Source organism: Phyllobates terribilis, unplaced genomic scaffold (genome assembly GCF_046119375.1).
Source record: "Phyllobates terribilis strain yellow unplaced genomic scaffold, ASM4611937v1 Scaffold_3__8_contigs__length_932513732, whole genome shotgun sequence".
In the NCBI taxonomy this organism is placed as follows: Eukaryota; Metazoa; Chordata; class Amphibia; order Anura; family Dendrobatidae; genus Phyllobates; species Phyllobates terribilis.
The window spans coordinates 419173114-419192202 of NW_027362763.1; the positions used below are offsets into that span (position 1 = coordinate 419173114).

The following is a 19089-nucleotide window of genomic DNA, read 5'->3' on the forward strand; positions in this document are numbered from 1 at the left end:
GGAACATAGACAATCTAGCCGGGGGGATTCCTTGGACAATCCCGACACCTCAAATCCTGACCACAGATGCAAGTCCCGGGGGCTGGGGGCTCACCTCAGCAGCCTTGAAACTCAGGGGGTCTGGACAGAACGCCTAAAGCTAGTATCCTCAAACATGAAGGAGCTCCTAGCAATAGAGCAGGCACTCCGGGAATTCATGCGCACACTACAAGGACACCATGTGAGGGTCTTTTCAGACAACCGGGTAGTAGTGGCATACCTGAACCACCAGGGGGGTACACGGTCCCATTCCTTAATGCAGACGACAGACGTCATCTTTCACTTAGCCGAGGAAAACTTACAATCCCTGTCAGCCCTACACATAAAAGGGATAGAAAATCGTACCGCAGACTTTGAGTCGGACACAGCTAAAGCAGGGCGAATGGGAGTTAAATCAGTCAGTTTTTTGGCAGATTGTACAAATGTGGGGATGTCCCTCCATATATCTGTTCGCCAACAATCTGAACAAGAAAACACTCTTTTTGCTCCCTAGACCCCAAAGGGAACCCCGTAGCCGTGGATGCCTGCATGATCCCGTGGAGTTACCCTCTAGCTTATGCTTTTCCTCCAACCGCTCTGATTCCAGCTGTTCTGAGGAAAATCAGGGAAGAGAAAGCAAGAGTAATCTTGATAGCCCCCTTTTGACCAAAGAGGACGTGGTTTTCGTGGCTGAGGATGTAATCAATCTCCGACCTATGGGTGCTTCCGGACCTTCTTTCTCAGGGTCCGGTCTCCATCCTCGGGCTTCAAACTTACACTTGACAGCCTGGAATTTGAAAGGGCTCTTCTGAATTACAAAGGTTTCTCCCCAAATCTTATCACCACGCTACTTCAAAGTAGGAAACCTGTGACCACCAAACTGTACGGGAAAACCTGGAAGAAATTCCTTTCAGTCTTAGGTTCCAGGCTGGGTGGGGAGGTTCCATTGTCAGCTGTCCTGGAACTCTTACAGAAGGGTTTGGAGCAGGGTCTGGCCACAAGTACCTTTTAAAAGTTCAAGTTGCGGCACTGGGAGCGCTCTACAATTTTGATCTGGCTAGGGATAGATGGGTATCTAGGTTCATTAAAGCATCATCTAGATCCCGACCCATCCCATCCTGAAATACTATACCCTGGGATTTAAACTTGGTCCTTTCAGCTTTAACAGAGGCCCCTTTTGAACCTCTGTCAGAAGCGCCCCTAAAAATTCTGTCCCTCCAAAACAGCACTCTTAGTAGCTCTCACATCCACACCTAGGGTTAGTGATATTCAGGCCCTATCGGCAGTCCCCCCCTTCACACAAATCTTGGAGGATAGGCAGGGTCGGTTTTCAGAGTAACCCTATCTGCCAAAAGAGGCATCAAGATTTCACAGCTCCCAGGAAATTACCCTCCCTTCTTTCTGCCCCAACCCTAGGAACACGAAAGAGAAGGTCTTGCATACACTAGACGTCAGAAGGTGCATAATCCAATACCTAGAGGCGACACAAGAGTGTAGGGAGGATAGTTCTCTGTTTGCTTTCAGGGCCCTCGTAAGGGGAAGGAAGCTTCTAAGGGCACGCTGGCCAGATGGATAAGGGAGGCCATCTCACTATCGTACTCCTCACGCGGGGAAGCTGCCCCGGAGAAACTGAAGGCCCACTCAACAAGAGCGGTGGCAGCCTCCTGGGCGGAGAAGGCCAGTGCTACGATAGAGCAGATATGTAGAGCGGCAACCTGGTCTTCCCCCCCTCTACCTTCTTCAATCACTACCAGCTAGACTTAACCTCTTCTTCAGATCTTACTTTCAGGAGAAGGGTTCTGGAAGCTGTGGTCCCCCCCCCCCCCCTAATGAGTCACTTCTCTGTAATTCTCTCCGTGGTGCCGTCATGGGGGAAGGAGAAAGACGTATTTACTTACCGGTAACTGGATTTCTCAGAGCCCATGACGACACCCGTACATTCCCTCCCTTCACGTATGGGTGCGCACACTTATTAGTTACTTGTTGTAGTCACGTGGTGTTTCTGACGAGTTCTTAAATTGTAAAATTTTGTGTTACTAACCTGGTGGTCCTCTCATGCTCTGTAAACAACTGATGCGGGAGAGAGGTACCGCCCTTTTATCTGTAGGTTTCCTGTCCTTGAAGGGCAGATCCCCTCTCTCCGTGGTGCCGTCATGGGCTCTGAGAAATCCCGTTACTGGTAAGTAACTACGTCTTTTAAGGTCATGCCACAGCATCTTAATCGGATTAAGGTCAGGACCTTGGCTAGGCCACTCCAAAGTCTCTTAATTTTGGTTTTTCTTAAGCTATTCAGAGGTGAACTTGCTGGTGTGTTTTGGATCATTGTCTTGCTACATAACCCAAGTGCTCTTCAGCTTGAGGTCACAAATAGATAGCCGGACATTCTTCTTCAGGATTTTTTGGTAGACAGCAGAATTCGTGGTTCCGTTTACCACAGCAAGTCTTCCAGGTCCTGAAGCAGCAAAACAGCCCCAGACCATCACACTACCACCACCATATTTTACTGTTGGTATGAGATTCCTTTTCGGAAATGCTGTTACTTCTACGCCAGATGTAATGAGACATACACCTTCCAAAAAGTTTAACTTTTGTCTCGTCAGTTCACAGAGTATTCTCCCAAAAGTCTTTGCGATCATCAAGATGTTTTCTGGCAAAACTGAAATGAGCCTTTATGTTCTTTTTGCTCAGCAGTGGTTTTCATATTGGAACTGTTACAACTCTCCTGTTAGGTTTTTTTTAGTTTGCTGGTCACATGACCATTTTGCCTATTTAGTCCGGCTCCGCCCTCCTGGCTTTGCTGGACTTCATTTGTATTTACTACTGTTGAGCTAGCTTGTTGCTCTGTTGCCGTTCTCTGTTAGTTTTGCTAGGTCTTCTGACCCTTATGCCTTTTTGTTGTGTGTTTGTCTTTGACTGCTACTATTTCTGCTAGGAGGTGTCCAACTTTTCCCAGTCCCTAGATCTTGTAGGGATCCCTCCCTCACATCTATAGGTCTGCGTTCAGACTAGCCGAGGACTTTAGCGGGTCTGATCGCAGGATCAGGTTCCCCGTTACATCGTAGGGATCTAGTTTAGTTCTATTGTAGGAACAGATCTCCTCTCTTTCCTTAGTCTCTGTAGAAGATCATAACAGTAAGTCCAGCCATAAAAAAAAAAAAATTTCTCTAAGGAAAGACCTCCAGTTTTCCATCATGGTCTTGGTGCAAGATTTGGCTCAACGCTTGCAGGGACTCTCTCTGGAGGTGACCAAGCTCCAACAACACGTGAGTAGCTGTTCTGGAGCGCATTTTGTGGAACCAAAGGTACGTCTGCCTGATCTATTTTTTGGCGAACAACAAGATTTTTTTTTCTTTAAAAATGCTTGTCTATTATATTTTCGTTTGAGACCCGGATCCTCTGGTGATGAATCACAGCGCATAGGGATCATAATGTCACTTTTGCGCAAAGATCCTCAGGGATGGGCCTTCTCTCTCCAACCTAGTGATCCGTGCTTTAGATCAGTGGATAGTTTTTTTTCTGCTTTGGGTTTGTTGTACGATGATCCTGATCGTGTCTCATCTGCTGAGTCTGAATTAAGACGTTTGAGGCAGGGATCAGGTAATGTGGAAAAATATTGTTCTCACTTCCGTCGGTGGTCTGCCCAGGTGGGGTGGAACGATTCTGCTTTGAAAAGCTTGTTTCTTGCAGGGCTATGTGAAAGGGTAAAGGATTTACTGATTGCTTATCCCACACCTGGAAACTTGCAGGAGGCAATGCAATTAGCTATACGGGTGGACAGGAGACTGCGTGAAAGGGTTAATGAGAGCAAATCTTCTGCTATGTCAGCTTCGAGTCCTGAGAGGTTCTGTGCTGACAATGGAGAGCCGATGGAAATTGGGGCGATGGCACCCCGCTCTCAGGAAAAAGACCGCCGACTTTCTGAAGGCTTGTGTTTCTATTGTGGAAATTCTGGTCATTTTATTTAAGAGCTGTGTGCTTCGTAAGAAGAAAGAAAAAAAAAAATGGTCAGTCATGCTCGTATTGCCTGTTTAAATTCTAAGGGAGTATTCCTATCTGCCACTACTGCTGCTCAGGATGAATTAATTGAATTTCGGGTATTTGTGGATTGTGGATCTACTCTGAATGTGATTGATGGGGGATTCTTGGAAAAACTTAGATTAGAACCTAAAACTTTGTCATCCCCTATTGCTGTGGTTTCTGTCGATGGCTCTCCCTTGAAGAGTGTTACTCACAAGGTCTGTAAATTTCCCCTCACTATTAATGGTATTTATCAAGAGAATTTGGATTTGGTGGTATTGGATAATTTGCCTTCTCCAGTAATATTGGGGTTACCCTGGTTAAAATTGCACAATCCTGTACTGGATTGGTCTACCAATGAAATTAAGTCCTGGAGCCCTAAGTGTTATGACAAGTGTTGTAATTGGCGCATTGCTGCTGTGGATAGAGGGGAATTGCCTGTACCTATTCAGGATTTTTGGAGAGTTTTTTCTGAGGAGGAGTCGCAGGTTTTGCCTCCCCATAGAGACTATGATTGTACCATTGAATTTGTCCCTGGCGCGACTCTTCCTAAGAGTCGTTTATTTAATCTTACTATTCCTGAAAGAAAGGCTTTGGAAGAATACATACAGACAAGCTTGGCCGCCGGTCACATTAGGCCTTCCAAGTCTCCTGTGGCTGTTGGATTTTTTTTTTTGTAAAAAAAAAAAGATGGCGGTTTACGTCCTTGTCTGGACTTTCGTGAGATTAATAAAATTACTGTACGCAATCCTTACCCACTGCCATTGATTCCTGATTTATTTAACCAGTTAGTGGGGGCCAAGTGGTTCTCTAAAATTGATCTCCGGGGGGCATACAATTTGTTGTGCATGAAGGAGGGTGATGAATGGAAGACTGCTTTTAACACTCCTGTGGGTCATTTTGAGAATCTGGTTATGCCTTTTGGTCTCACCAATGCTCCAGCATTTTTTCAGAATCTTATTAATGATATCCTTAGACCTTTAATCGGCAAAAATGTGGTTGTGTATTTGGATGACATTTTGATTTATTCGCCGGATCTGGAGTCTCATTGGCGGAGCGTACGTGAGGTATTACAGTTATTAATGGACAATTCGCTTTTTGCTAAGCTGGAGAAATGTGAGTTTGCTGTACAGAGAATTAGTTTTTTGGGCTACATTATCTCCAGTGAAGGTTTTGAGATGGACCCGGTTAAAGTTCAAGCTGTGCAGGAATGGCCTAGGCCTATTGGTTTGAAATCAATACAGAGGTTTTTGGGTTTCTCCAATTATTACAGAAAATTCATAAAAAAATTTTCTATTGTCAAACCGCTGACCGATCTCACCAGGAAAGGTGCTAATGCGGTTCAGTGGACTTCTGAGGCCATTGAAGCTTTTGTGTTTCTAAAGGAGAGGTTCACCTCTGCTCCCATCCTTATGCAGCCTGATGTGACTAAGCCATTTTTGGTTGAGGTTGATGCTTCTTCGGTGGTGGTTGGTGCGGTGTTGTCTCAGGAAAACAAGGATGGAGTACATCCCTGTGCCTTTTTTCAAAAAAATTTTCCGAGACTGAACTTAATTACGATGTTGGTAATCGGGAATTGCTGGCGATTAAACTCGCATTTGAACACTGGCGTCATCTCTTGGAAGGTGCTGAATTTCCCATTCAGGTTTTCACTGATCATAAAAATCTGATCTATCTTGATGCTGCCAAGCGCTTGAATGCCCGTCAGGCTAGGTGGGCACTTTTTTTCTCGCGGTTTAATTTTTCCGTTACTTACATCCCGGGTACCAAGAATGTTAAAGCGGATGCTTTGTCTTGCAGCTTTTCTCCCATGGTCGGTGTTGAGGAGGAAGAGGAGACCATTTTACAAGAAGGTGTTGTGATTGCTGCTTTGGACTCCGTTTTGGAGGATGAGATTCTTAAAGCACAGGAGAATGCCCCATCTAACACTCCCCATGGGAGGTTGTTTGTGCCTAGGACCTTTAGGAGAGATTTGTTTGTTGAGTGTCATGAGTCTCGGTTGGCAGGTCATCCAGGAATTTGAGACCAAGAGACTTGTGGGTCGCAGTTTTTGGTGGCCTGGATGGCAGAAGGAAGTCATTAAGTGGGTGCGCCAATGTACTGTGTGTGCAAGATCCAAGTCTTCGCATGCTCCTGCTTCGGGGTTGCTTTGCCCTCTGGAGGTTCCTAGTGCAACTTGGACACATCTGGCTTCCTCCCTCTGAAGGTTTCACGGTCATCTGGGTGGTCGTGGACCGTTTTAGCAAGATGTGTCACTTGGTTCCCTTCATCAAACTGCCTTGCGCTAAGACACTCGCCAAGGCCTTTGTCAAGGAAATTGTCAGACTACATGGTGTTCCTACTGACATTGTTTCTGATAGGGGACCTCAGTTCGTGGCTCGTTTTTGGCGTGCCGTTTGTGACAGGTTGGGAGTTCATTTGTCGTTTTCATCTGGATATCATCCGGAGTCTAATGGCCAGACAGAAAGGAAGAACCAGGATATTGAGCAGTTCTTGCGTTGTTTTGTGGCAGACAATCAAGAGGGGTGGTCTGAGTTTCTGCCACTTGCTGAATTTGCTCTTAACAACCATACATCCTCTTCTGCTGGGTGTTCGCCTTTTTTTTGTTGTTCTGGGAGACATCCGTCTTTTGGGTCATTTTCCAAATTGGTTTCGGCTGTGCCTGAGGAGGAGAGTTTTTCCGGTGATTTGGAGAGAGTTTGGACGGATGTGCGTGGTAATCTTCAGGAGGCTAACAAGAAATCTAAGAGGTACTTTGATAGGAAACGGCAATAGGTTTTGTTTGCTGTTGGTGACATGGTTTGGTTGTCCTCTAAGAATCTGTGCTTGAGGATTCCTTCTAAAAAATTGGGTCCCAAGTTCGTAGGGCCCTTTAAGGTACTTCAGATAGTTAACCAATCTGCTGTTAGGCTGGAGGTTCCTACGTCCTGGAGGATTAATCCGGTGTTTCATGTTTCTCTGTTGAAAAAGGCTGATGTGTCGGATGGTGACGCCTCTGCCACTGTTCCTCCGGTGGTGGAGGACGGGGAATATGAAATTTCCCGCATCCTAAATTCTAGACGGTATAGAGGGAGTTTGCAGTATCTCGTCGCTTGGAAGGGTTTCGGACCTGAGGATAACTCATGGGTGAGGGCGGATGATGTTTCTGCTCCCAGACTTGTCCGAGCGTTTCACAGGAGGTTTCCTGGTAAGCCTGGGCCTAGGGGATCCGGAGGATCCTCTTAGAAGAGGGGGTACTGTTACAACTCTCCTGTTAGGTTTTTTTTAGTTTGCTGGTCACATGACCATTTTGCCTATTTAGTCCGGCTCCGCCCTCCTGGCTTTGCTGGACTTCATTTGTATTTACTACTGTTGAGCTAGCTTGTTGCTCTGTTGCCGTTCTCTGTTAGTTTTGCTAGGTCTTCTGACCCTTATGCCTTTTTGTTGTGTGTTTGTCTTTGACTGCTACTATTTCTGCTAGGAGGTGTCCAACTTTTCCCAGTCCCTAGATCTTGTAGGGATCCCTCCCTCACATCTATAGGTCTGCGTTCAGACTAGCCGAGGACTTTAGCGGGTCTGATCGCAGGATCAGGTTCCCCGTTACATCGTAGGGATCTAGTTTAGTTCTATTGTAGGGACAGATCTCCTCTCTTTCCTTAGTCTCTGTAGCAGATCATAACAGGAACTCTGCCATGCATGCCATTTTTGCCCAGTCTTTTTCTTATGGTGGAGTCATGAACACTGACCTTAACTGAGGCAAGTGAGACCTGCAGTTGTTTGGATGTTGTGGGTTCTTTTGTGACCTCTTGGATGAGTCGTCTCTGTGCTCTTGGGGTCATTTTGATCGGTCAGCCACTCCTGGGAAGGTTCACCACTGTTCCATGTTTTTGCCATTTGTGGATAATTGCTCTCACTGTGGTTCGTTGGAGTCCTAAAGCTTTAGAAATGGCTTTATAACCCTTTTCCAGACTAATAGATCTCAATTACTTTGTTTCTCATTTGTTCCTGAATTTTTTTGGATAGTAACATGTCTAGCTTTTGAGGATCTTTTGGTCTACTTCACTTTGTCAGGCAGGTCCTATTTAAGTGATTTATTGATTGAGAACAAGTGTGGCTAGGGAAATTGAACTCCGCTTCCCAAAGATGTGATAAATTAAATTTGGTTTATGATTTAGGAGGGAGGGGGAGGCAATCCCTTTTTTACACAGGGCCCTGTAAGTTTGGATTTCTCTTCCCTTAATAATAAAGTCCTTCATTTAAAAACTGCATTTTGTGTTTGCGTGTGCTATCTTTGTCTAATAATTACATTTGTTTTGTGATCTGAAACATTTAAGTGTGACAAACATGCAAAAGAATAAGAAATCGGGAAGGGGGCAAACAGTTTTTCACACCACTGTAAATGAGATCTCCTCTGAGGCATCTTTTTTCTAAGCTAAACAAGCCCAACTTTTCCAACCTCTCATCATATGAAAGATCTTCCATCCCTTGTAATAATCTAGTTGCCCGCCTTTGGGCTAACTCTAATTTTTGAATATCCTTTTTAAAATGTGGAGCCCAAAATAGGATCCCATATTCTAGATGTGGCCTCATGAGTGAATTAAGAAGGGGTAACAATACGGTAGAATCGCGGGATTTTATCTCTTTTTATACACACTAAAATCTTGTTTGCTTTTGCGGCTGCTGCTTGAAATTGAGTACTGCTGCTCAGCTTACTTGTAACCAGAATACTCAAGTCCTTCTCCTGTTCTATAGTCCTGAGTATTCTCTGATTTTAATGTATATGCAGCAATAAGATTACGGTTCGCAATCCCCATCCTTTACCCCTTATACCTGACCTGTTTAACCAATTATCTGGAACTAAATGGATTTCCAAATCAGACTTGAGAGGGGCATATAACCTCATACGTATTTGGCAGGGTGACAAATGGAAGATCGCTTTGAATACGCCTGAGGGTCATTTTGAAAATTTGGTTATGCCGTTCCAGTTAACCAATGCTCCGGTTGGCTTTCAAAATTTCATAAATGACATTTTTAGCTCTCTGGTGGGTAGATTTATGGTAATTTATCTGGGTGACATATTGATTTACTCGCATACTCAAGAGGGGCATCATTGGCATGTCTGACAGATTCTCAAGACAACCACTTATTTTCTAAACTGGAGAAATGTCTATTTGAAGTACAGCAGGTCCAGTTCTTGGGGCATTTGGTTTCTGCATCAGTATTTTGGATGGATCCCGTTAAGCCCTTGATTGGGTTTAACCGAATAACCTAAAGCGTTGCAGAGATTTCTGGGCTTTGCAAATTATTATAGGAAGTTCATTAAGAACTTTTCAATCATAGCCAAGCCCTTGACTGATATTACCAAGAAGGGAACAGACTTTTCTTCCTGGTCAGCCGAGGCAGTAAATGCTTTTTCTGCTCCCAAAACAGCTTTCTCTAAGGCTCTGGTTCTCAGTCAACCCGAGGTTGAGCTGCCATTTTTTGACGAAGTGGACGCTTTTGCTGTTGGAATGGGGGCTGTTCTTTTGCAAAAAAAAGAATGGGTACCTACACCCTTGTGCTTTTACTACCAGAAGTTCTCTCAAGCTGAGTCTAATTATGATATGGGTGAATGAGAGCTTCTGGAGGTTAAATGAGCCTTTGAGGAATGGAGACATTGGTTGGAGGGGGCAAGTCATAGGGTGACAGTCTTTACTGATCATAAGAACCTGTTGTATATTGATGATGCTAAGTGTTTAAACACTAGACAGGCTCGCTGGGCCATTTTTTTTTGCCTGGTTTGTTTTACTGTGATGTATCTTCCCGGATCTAAGAATGTCAAGGCTGACACTTTGTCTTGTAGCTTTGTCCCAGAGTTGATGGACGAATATCCAATAAAGATTCTTAGTGAGGGGTGTTGGTGGGTGCCCTGGGGATAAATCTCAGGCAGCGCATTCAGGATGCTGAGGACAGTGCGCCAGAAGGTTTGCCTATAAACAAACTTTATATACCACCTTCTTTACGCATAGATCTTTTTAATGAAGTGCATTATTCCGTTTTGGCTGGAAATCCGGGTTCTTCTGCCACTTGGAGATCTTTCTAGGTCCTTTTGGTGGCACAATGCTCTTAAGGGTGTAAATGAGTGTGTCCGTAAAAGCTGAGTCTGCCAAGGCTAAAGCCTCCCATCGGGCTGCAACGGGTTATCTCCTGCCTAACGAGGTTCCAACGGATGGACATACACCTGGTTATCTCCCACATGGGTAAACACTGCATTGCACTTTAGTACGCTTGAGGACAATGGATTAAGCTTTTCAATTCACTTTAAGGCTTAGTGCCCGCGATGCAGAAATGAAGCAGAAATTTTCCTGAGCATTTCTGCATCTGCTTGGCAGAAAAACGCATGCGGTTTTTCCATGCGTTTTTGATGCGTTTTTGAATGCGTATTTGCCATGCTTTTTTCCAATGCATTGTATAGGCAAATACGCATGCAGAAACGCACAAGAATTGGTCATGTCTGTATTTTTTCTGCAAGTAAAATCAGCACAGAAAAAATCCTGACCATGTGCACAGAACTTGCAGAATGTCATAGGAAGTCATGGGCTAAGGTATGCAATGCGTTTCTGGAGTGTTTCCGCGCTGCAAGTCCGCACCAAAAAACACACCAAAAACGCATTGTGGGCACACAGCCTAATAGCCTGTGTCCCTGACTTTATACTTCGATACATTTGTGAGAACATTGTTTCTGCACTTGGATGCCACCCTGTGGCTGCTTCACACTACTGACCATTTGTATATATTTTCTCATTAGACTAGGACCGTGATGGCGAACCTTTTAGAGAGCTAGTACCCAAACTGCAATCCAAAACCCACTTATTTATCGCAAAGTGCCAACACGGCAATTTTAACCTGAACAATGAGGTTTTACTTTAGAAAAAACAACTCAAACATTAGCACGCTATAGAGTCTATAGTAAAGAGCTTGTAAGCACTGCACTCCAAGCCTAAGATACTAGCCATCGATTGCACTGGAGGTCTGTTCTTGAGAATGGACAGAAGTTTTAATCAAAAATAAAATTGCAAAGGAGTTTGTTTTTACAACCTGTTTGCAAGTGTAACCCTTTATCATGATGAGAATTACCCTTTAAGCCAGGGAAGTCAAACTGAAATACACAGAGGGCCAAAATTAAAAGCTTGGCAAAGTCGCGGGCCAAACTTGATATTTGTTAAGAAAAAACTTCCTTAATTGTAGACATTTTTCTATCAAATAAAATGATAAACTTTTTGAATTATATTGAAATAATATAATGTTATGCAACAGCAGTAAAAAGCATATGGCCTAATATAAATATACAATAACAAAGGATAAAAAACCTTGAATTATACAGATACTTTTGTTGGAATCATAATTTATTGTCCCCAAATATAGTATGATACCCCCACAGTGAATTCCCCCACATTACCCTCCACATGCATAGTATGATGACCCTACTGTATCCCCCCCCCTCAGTTCCCCCTACAAAGAATGGTGACCCCATCACAGTATGATTCTCCAATTGTAATCACCACATAGTCCTCCATACAGTATAATGGGCACAAATAGTCCTCCATACAGTATAATGGCCCCACATAGTCCTCCATACAGTATAATGGGCCCCACATAGTCCTCCATACAGTATAATGGGCCCCACATAGTCCTCCATACAGTATAATGGGCCCCACATAGTCCTCCATACAGTATAATGGGCCCCACATAGTCCTCCATACAGTATAATGGGCCCCACATAGTCCTCCATACAGTATAATGGGCCCCACATAGTCCTCCATACAGTATAATGGGCCCCACATAGTCCTCCATACAGTATAATGGGCCCCACATAGTCCTCCATACAGTATAATGGGCCCCACATAGTCCTCCATACAGTATAATGGGCCCCACATAGTCCTCCATACAGTATAATGGGCCCCACATAGTCCTCCATACAGAATAATTGGCCCCACATAGTCCTCCATACAGTATAATGGGCCCCACATAGTCCTCCATACAGTATAATGGGCCCCACATAGTCCTCCATACAGTATAATGGGCCCCACATAGTCCTCCATACAGTATAATGGGCCCCACATAGTCCTCCATACAGAATAATTGGCCCCACATAGTCCTCCATACAGAATAATTGGCCCCACATAGTGCTCCGTACAGTATAATGGGCCCCACATAGTGCTCTGTACAGTATAATGGGCCCCACATAGTGCTCTGTACAGTATAATGGGCCCCACATAGTGCTCTGTACAGTATAATGGGCCCCACATAGTGTTCTGTACAGTATAATGGGCCCCACATAGTCTTCCATATAGTATAATGGGCCCTGCATTTCATTCCATAAAGTATAATGGGCCCACAGAGTCCTCCATACAGTATAATTGTTCAGCTTAGTGCTTCATACAGCATAATAGGCCCCACATAATAGGCCCCACATAATCCTCAATACAGTATAATAGGCCCCACATGGTGCGCCATACAGTATAATGGCCCCACATGGTGCTCCATACAATATAATGGCCCCACATTGTGCTCCATACAATATAATGGCCCCACATTGTGCTCCATACAATATAATGGCCCCACATTGTGCTCCATACAATATAATGGCCCCACATTGTGCTCCATACAATATAATGGCCCCACATTGTGCTCCATACAATATAATGGCCCCACATTGTGCTCCATACAATATAATGGCCCCACATTGTGCTCCATACAATATAATGGCCCCACATTGTGCTCCATACAATATAATGGCCCCACATTGTGCTCCATACAATATAATGGCCCCACATTGTGCTCCATACAATATAATGGCCCCACATTGTGCTCCATACAATATAATGGCCCCACATTGTGCTCCATACAATATAATGGCCCCACATTGTGCTCCATACAATATAATGGCCCCACATTGTGCTCCATACAATATAATGGCCCCACATTGTGCTCCATACAATATAATGGCCCCACATTGTGCTCCATACAATATAATGGCCCCACATTGTGCTCCATACAATATAATGGCCCCACATTGTGCTCCATACAATATAATGGCCCCACATTGTGCTCCATACAATATATAATGGCCCCACATTGTGCTCCATACAATATATAATGGCCCCACATTGTGCTCCATACAATATATAATGGCCCCACATTGTGCTCCATACAATATATAATGGCCCCACATTGTGCTCCATACAATATATAATGGCCCCACATTGTGCTCCATACAATATATAATGGCCCCACATTGTGCTCCATACAATATATAATGGCCCCACATTGTGCTCCATACAATATAATGGCCCCACATTGTGCTCCATACAATATAATGGCCCCACATTGTGCTCCATACAGTATAATAGGCCCCACATCGTCCTCCATACAGTATAATGAACCCCTGCATTTCCTTCCATACAGTATAATGGGCCCAATGAGACTTCCATACAGTATAATTGTACATCTTAGTGCTTCAAACAGTATAATGGCCCCACATAGTTCTCCATACAGTATAATAGGCCCCACTTAGTGCTCTATACAGTATAATGGGCATAAGAAGTCCTCCATACAGTATAATGGCCCACATAGTCCTCCATACAGTAAAATAGCCCCACATAGTGTTTCATACTGTATAATGGCCCCACACAGTCCTCATTACACTGTATGGAGGACTATGTGGGGCCCATTACACTGTATGGAGGACTATGTGGGGCCCATTACACTGTATGGAGGACTATGTGGGGCCCATTACACTGTATGGAGGACTATGTGGGGCCCATTACACTGTATGGAGGACTATGTGGGGCCCATTACACTGTATGGAGGACTATGTGGGGCCCATTACACTGTATGGAGGACTATGTGGGGCCCATTACACTGTATGGAGGACTATGTGGGGCCCATTACACTGTATGGAGGACTATGTGGGGCCCATTACACTGTATGGAGGACTATGTGGGGCCCATTACACTGTATGGAGGACTATGTGGGGCCCATTACACTGTATGGAGGACTATGTGGGGCCCATTACACTGTATGGAGGACTATGTGGGGCCCATTACACTGTATGGAGGACTATGTGGGGCCCATTACACTGTATGGAGGACTATGTGGGGCCCATTACACTGTATGGAGGACTATGTGGGGCCCATTACACTGTATGGAGGACTATGTGGGGCCCATTACACTGTATGGAGGACTATGTGGGGCCCATTACACTGTATGGAGGACTATGTGGGGCCCATTACACTGTATGGAGGACTATGTGGGGCCCATTACACTGTATGGAGGACTATGTGGGGCCCATTACACTGTATGGAGGACTATGTGGGGCCCATTACACTGTATGGAGGACTATGTGGGGCCCATTACACTGTATGGAGGACTATGTGGGGCCCATTACACTGTATGGAGCTTTATACAGTCACATTAAAAAAAAAAAAAAAAAAAAATAGCTACTCACCTCTGCCCATTCCCTCCCTGCTCTGGTCAGTGCTACCTGTGGGCACGCACATAATCTCCTCATAATTAGCACAGCCACCTCACCCTCCTCAGCACACGTGTGGCCTGATGGGATAGCACATGCGCAGAGGAGAGTTTTGGCGGCGCTAATGATGAGGGGGTGGTGTGGGCTGAGGAGAGTGGCGAAGGGCTCTGCGTGCCACCTCTGGCACTCGTGCCAAAGGTTCGCCACCACTGCACTAGGACTTGTTACAAATACCAGGCTTGTTTCATTGTGAAATATGACGTGACTGCTTTTTGTCCTTATGCATAGTATTACCTATGGTGACGTTCTCTTTGTGTTTTCACCATCTACTTATTATAACTTGTCGATTATCAATTTTTTATATTGAGAAATAAAATTTATATTTTTTTTATTATCAACATGACTGGTACTTCAGTGTCACTCCTTTTTGGGGCATTTTGCTCCATTTTACGGTATGTTTTATCTATCTTGGGAGTTGCTCTCTTCCCATAGGGATTATGATACTTATGTATACCCATTGTGTCAGTTTTGTCAATGTGCTAATGAGGCTCCGTCACAGCCTTGGACTCGCTTGTCCATAGACTTTGTCACCAATTTACCTAACTCTGGCGGTAATACTGTCGTGTGGTGGACCATTTCAGCAAAATGGTTCATTTGGTACCACTTCAAAAGTTGCCAGCTGTCAACAGCTTAGCCACTTTGTTCATTTCTCATATTGTTAAATTGCATGATGTTCCCAAGAATATTTTTTCCGATAGAGGGATTCAATTTCTGGCTAGCGTTTAGGTGTAGTTTTTGCTCACGATTGCATATTAAGATGTCTTTTTCCTCAGGTTATCATCCCGAGACTAATGGGCAAACAAAGGGTGAACCGAGAGGTAGAGCAGCATTTAAGATGTTTTGTTTCGTCTAATCAGAAAGACTGGGTGGAATTTATGCCCCTTGCTGAGTTTGCTCTATAGAACCGCACCTCTACAGCTACTGGGACCTCACTTTTTTTTCTGGGGGGGGTTTTCCTCTCGTATTTTCAGGGTTTCAATCGTCTGTGCCAGAGGAGGAGAGATTTTCATCCAGATTAAATGAAGTCTGGAGGGAGGTCGAAAAGGGTCTTTTGGTAACCAGTGACTGGGCCATAAGAGGTGCCAACTGCAGACGCAGGAAGGTGGGGAATTTTGTGTGGTTGTCTTCAAAAAATCTACTCTTAAAGGTCGCATCTATGAAATTTGCTCCTAAATTTGTAGGTCCTGTAAGGCAGCGCTCGTCATCATACTGGGGGTAACTCGCTTCGCTGCGTCAATCAATGCACACGTGCAATGTCTTTACGTTTTTCACACAGTGTTGCAGTTTATTATGGCACTTCATAAACCGCTGTTCACACACAGTTCATCTTAGTCCGCCACCGGCAGGTTTACACACACAAACAATTCATGAGCCAAGTGGCACACCGGCCCACTTGCTCCAGGTTACAGCTTACGGCAAGGTAATAAAGTAGCAATGTTCATATCACAATGTCCATATAGCACCGGGTATTACCTTTGCCGGGTATAGCTGTCTCAGTCCGTTACTCTGCCACCACTGTGGCTCTGCGGCTTCCCAGGTAGGGGTCTCCAGCCGTCGTTCCCTCAAAGGCCACTGACAACCACACAGGATCCAGGCTCTGCCTTCCAGGACTCTTACTCAAGCCGGCTCTCCCTCAAAGGCCACTGACATCCGCACAGGATCCAGGCTCGACCTTTCAGGTACCAGGCTTCACTTCAAAGCCGCTGCCTTCCAAGGCCACTAGCATCCGCACAGGATCTAGTCTTTGCCTTCAGGCTGCCAGGCTTCACGGTATCACGGTATCCCACACACATGGGGAACAGGCCTCACGCCTCTCACACCGAACACACCTGTCTCAAATTAAGCAGGTTTATATATGCTGTGCACAGACAGCCTCATACTGACAGGACCTTGCTGATGTCACAGTCATGTGATCAGTCAGCTGTGTGTATAGGTCCTGTGTGCTGTCCCAGTCATGTATACAGAGCTTTACTGTGCATGCAGGACCTGGGTGATGTCACAGTCATGTGACCAGTCAGATAAAGGGGAAGGTACATGGTCCAGTAAGCACATCCTGGACCATTTACAGTAATGCTAGCAACCTGCTGCATTACAGTCCTTATAAGTTTATTCAAATTTTGAATCCTGTGACGGTTAAATTACAACTTAGAGGATCAATAACTCTTTTGATACTTCCCTTTTAAAAAGCTCAGGACATAATTGAAGTGGATTTGGAAGGGCATCGGAAGTATGTGGTAGAGCGAGTTCTCGGTTCCAGGCGGATCAGGTGCCGTCTACATTATCTTGTTAAGTGGAAGGGTTATGGTCTGGAAGATAACTCCTGGGTTAATTCCGAGGATCTCCATGTGGATCGCCTGGTGAGAGTTCCATCAGCAACGTCTGGAGCTTCTGAGGGTCTGGTGGTCCCTCGTAGAAGGGGGGTACTGTCATTGTTCAGTTTCCAGTTTTGATCTGGTGACTTTTTTCCTACATGGTCAGCTTTCCTCTCTGCTGAGTTACACCCCTTTTCGTCTCTCTCCAAATGCTGATGGTTTATTTTATCTTTGTTGTTTCCTTTCTTGGTTTACTTCTCTCTAGGTGTTTTCCATTTTCCCTTTTGTTTCTGTCCTATCACATTTGAGGATGGGATTTATATGTTCACTTTTCACTGACCTCACTTGCTGGCTATACATTCTAGTAGATTGGTGTTTGGAGTTCGAGCGCCTCATCTAGTGGTTTATACTGTCCTATAAGAGCCAGTTGTTTGTCCGGTTGTGAATCTGAGTTTCCTCACCAACAGCTTTTCCTTTTCATCAACATTTGAGAGTTTGGGAGGTTTCACTTATTTTGTTTGTTTTTTGGTTCTCCTCATATATCCCTTTTATCCTTTGTGAATGTGTTTTAGTTTCTCATCCTGGATTCTTGTGCCTCCTTGCACTCTTTCCTCTACCTTTGTTGGATTTGTGTTTCGGCCTACCCTCTGGTTCCTCAGGAGGTACAAGAAACCCTTCAATGGCCTTCTAGGAAGCCAGATCCGAGGAGGTGTATTTAGTTATGCGACTAGGGCCTTTTGTAGTCTGTACTGGAACCAGTAAGGTGTAGGTGCGTTGTCTCCCTTTAGTAGTGCTTCCCTTTCTCTGTTACCCATGTGAGTATGTTCATAACAAGTATATAGCAATGACGGTAATGTCTACCATCTCTGAACTACTAGGTAAGTGCCTTATATTTATCCCTAGGTTATTTAATCAATGATTATATTCTTCAATTGCTTAGTTCTATCTGTCACTGGGAAAGCTGAAACCCACATGACCTCCATAACAGCTAAAATAGGTTGTTACCCAACTTTCCCAATCTCCGTCACAGAAGTTCTGCCTAGTTGTACAGCGATACATCCCCTGCACATGGTATTATTAATGACATATTTATATGGTAGACTATACCGTGTGTGGTACATAGAACATCTGATTCTGTATTTCAGAGGCCGCTATCATGAAAGTGATGTAAAGACTGATTGAGATCAGACTGGCTGAGAGAAAACTTACTTGAGACATCTTATAAAAACTGCTGCTGGCACTTGTATATTGGTTTCCCACAGAAAAACAGCCCAAGATGCAGCACGGTGGCTCAGTGGTTAGCACTGCAGCCTTGCAGCGCTGGGGTCCTGGGTTCAAATCCCACCAAGGACATCATCTGCAAGGAGTTTGTATGTTCTCCCCCTGTTTGCGTGGGTTTTCTCCGGTTTCCTCCCACACTCTAAAGACATAATGATAGGGAAAATAGATTGTGAGCTCCAATGGGGACAGTGTCAATAATGTCTGTAAATTGAATTGTAAAGCACTGCAGAATATGTTGGCGTTATATAAATAAAGATTATTATTATTATTATTATTATTATTATTATTATTATTATTATTATATGGAGCTCTTGTCTTCCTGATCCCCTCTGGAGATGCCAACAGCTGCTTCCTCCCCCCCAGTTATATTCTAAGTTAGTGAATATAGAAATATATAAGCACAGGCCACTTCATCCTCCCCTATCCATGTTATTCTGTATGTCAGTGAATATGTAGATAAACTGTATATGTAAAATGTCTTGTTATTTCTCTTCTCAACTTAGAACTAGAACATTCTGGAAGATTCTAAAGGAAGACTGGATCATCCTGACAGATGATCTGGAGAATACATCCCTTCCACCCCGAAATGGTGAATCAGAGCAAGACCTTGAGAGAAGGGTTCCAATACCAGTCTTCTGTCCCAGAGCAGTGTACGGGGTCTGGGGTGCGTATGTATATATCCAGGTAAGTGTATAAAATCTAGGTACATACAAAGCTCTCGTCTGCCTGACCTTCTCTGATGCCGCCAATCTGTCCAGCACACATTGATATACTGTACTAGTTATTCAACCCATTTCATGCTCGGGTGGCGAGCATTTTTATTGGTACATGATCCTGTATCCTGGTATATGCTCCCAAATCCTGGTCCAGTATCCTGGTATACGCTCCCCCATCGTGATATATGCTACC

The 19089-nt window shown here is 44.5% G+C and overlaps 1 long non-coding RNA gene across 1 annotated transcript in view; it reads left to right on the top strand.

The window, feature by feature from the left end:
* LOC141258144 (uncharacterized) overlaps positions 1 to 19089 on the top strand; it is a 41824-nt gene that overhangs the window by 10782 nt on the left and 11953 nt on the right. The window contains exon 2 of the long non-coding RNA XR_012318209.1: positions 18684 to 18864. This is a non-coding gene — a long non-coding RNA (uncharacterized lncRNA). The remainder of the gene's footprint in view (positions 1 to 18683; positions 18865 to 19089) is intronic.